Below are 2,769 nucleotides of genomic sequence, written 5' to 3'. Positions count from 1 at the left end.
ATGCAAAAGATTTCTGTTCATTAATATTGTATCCTGCAACTTTACCAAATTCATTGATTAGCTCTAGTAGTTTTCTGGTGGCATTTTTAGGGTTCTCTATGTATAGTATCATGTCATCTGCAAACAGTGACAGTTTTACTTCTTCTTTTCCAATTTGTATTCCTTTTATTTCTTTTTCTTCTCTGATTGCCGTGGCTAGGACTTCCAAGACTATGCTGAATAATAGTGGTGAGAGTGGACATCCTTGTCTTGTTCCTGATCTTAGAGGAAATGCTTTCAGTTTTTCACCATTGAGAACGATGTTTGCTGTGGGTTTGTCATATATGGCCTTTATTATGTTGAGGTAGGTTCCCTCTATGCCCAATTTCTGGAGAGTTTTTTATCATAAATGGATGTTGAATTTTGTCAAAAGCTTTTTCTGCATCTATTGAGATGATCATATGGTTTTCATTCTTCAATTTGTTAATATGGTGTATCACATTGATTGATTTGCGTATATTGAAGAATCCTTGCATCCCTGGGATAAATTCCACTTGATCATGGTGTATGATCCTTTTAATGTGTTGTTGGATTCTGCTTGCTAGTATTTTGTTGAGGATTTTTGCATCTATGTTCATCAGTGATATTGGTCTGTAATTTTCTTTTTTTTGTAGTATCTTTGTCTGGTTTTGGTATCAGGGTGATGGTGGCCTCATAGAATGATTTTGGGAGTGTTCCTTCCTCTGCAATTTTTTGGAAGAGTTTGAGAAGGATGGGTGTTAGCTCTTCTCTAAATGTTTGATAGAATTCACCTGTGAAGCCATCTGGTCCTGGACTTTTGTTTGTTGGAAGATTTTTAATCACAGGTTCAATTTCATTACTTGTGATTGGTCTGTTCATATTTTCTATTTCTTCCTGGTTCAGTCTTGGAAGGTTATACCCTTCTAAGAATGTGTCCATTTCTTCCAGGTTGTCCATTTTATTGGCATAGAGTTGCTTGTAGTAGTCTCTTAGGATGCTTTGTATTTCTGCGGTGTCTGTTGTAACTTCTCCTTTTTCATTTCTGATTTTATTGATTTGAGTCATCTCCCTCTTTTTCTTGATGAGTCTGGCTAATGGCTTATCAATTTTGTTTATCTTCTCAAAGAACCAGCTTTTAGTTTTATTGATCTTTGCTATTGTTTTCTTTGTTTCTATTTCATTTATTTCCGCTCTGATCTTTATGATTTCTTTCCTTCTGCTAACTTTGGGTTTTGCTTGTTCTTCTTTCTCTAGTTTCTTTAGGTGTAAGGTTAGATGGTTTACTTGAGATTTTTCTTGTTTCTTTAGGTAGGCTTGTATAGCTATAAACTTCCCTCTTAGAACTGCTTTTGCTGCATCCCATAGGTTTTGGGTCGTCGTGTTTTCATTGTCATTTGTCTCTAGGTATTTTTTGATTTCCTATTTGATTTCTTCAGTGATCTCTTGGTTATTTAGTAACGTATTGTTTAGCCTCCATGTGTTTGTGTTTTTTACGTTTTTTTCCCTGTAATTTATTTCTAATCTCATAGCGTTGTGGTCAGAAAAGATGCTTGATATGATTTCAATTTTCTTAAATTTACTGAGGCTTGATTTGTGACCCAAGATATGATCTATCCTGGAGAATGTTCCATGCGCACTTGAGAAGAATGTGTAATCTGCTGTTTTTGGATGGAATGTCCTATAAATACCAATTAAATCTATCTGGTCTATTGTGTCATTTAAAGCTTCTGTTTCCTTATTTATTTTCATTTTGGATAATCTGTCCATTGGTGTAAGTGAGGTGTTAAAGTCCCCCACTATTATTGTGTTACTGTCAATTTCCTCTTTTATAGCTGTTAGCAGTTGCCTTATGTATTGAGGTGCTCCTATGTTGGGTGCATATATATTTGTAATTGTTATATCTTCTTCTTGGATTGATCCCTTGATCATTATGTAGTGTCCTTCCTTGTCTCTTGTAACATTCTTTATTTTAAAATCTATTTTATCTAATATGAGTATTGCTACTCCAGCTTTCTTTTGATTTCCATTTGCATGGAATATCTTTTTCCATCCCCTCACTTTCAGTCTGTTTGTGTCCCTAGGTCTAAAGTGGGTCTCTTGTAGACAGCATATATACGGGTCTTGTTTTTGTATCCATTCAGCAAGCCTGTGTCTTTTGGTTGGAACATTTAATCCATTCACGTTTAAGGTAATTATCGATATGTATGTTCCTATGACCATTTTCTTAATTGTTAGGGGTTTGTTTTTGTAGGTCCTTTTCTTCTCTTGTGTTTCCCATTTAGAGAAGTTCCTTCAGCATTTGTTGTAGAGCTGGTTTGGTGGTGCTGAATTCTCTTAGCTTTTGCTTGTCTGTAAAGCTTTTGATTTCTCCATCAAATCTAAATGAGATCCTTGCCGGGTAGAGTAATCTTGGTTGTAGGTTCTTCCCTTTCATCACTTTAAGAATATCATGCCACTCCCTTCTGGCTTGTAGAGCTTCTGCTGAGAAATCAGCTGTTAACCTTATGGTAGTTCCCTTGTATGTTATTTGTCGTTTTTCCCTTGCTGCTTTCAATAATTTTTCTTTGTCTTTATTTATTTATTTATTTTTTGTCTTTAATTTTTGCCAATTTGATTACTATGTGTCTTGGCGTGTTTCTCCTTGGGTTAATCCTGTATGGGACTCTCTGCGCTTCCTGGACTTGGGTGGCTATTTCCTTTCCCATGTTAGGGAAGTTTTCAACTATAATCTCTTCAAATATTTTCTCTGGTCCTTTCTCTCTCTCTTCT

Source organism: Balaenoptera physalus (genome assembly GCF_965194825.1).
Source record: "Balaenoptera physalus genome assembly, chromosome: 1".
Lineage (NCBI taxonomy): Eukaryota > Metazoa > Chordata > Mammalia > Artiodactyla > Balaenopteridae > Balaenoptera > Balaenoptera physalus.
The sequence above is the reverse complement of the archived record's forward strand: the minus strand, read 5'-3'. Positions refer to the sequence as shown.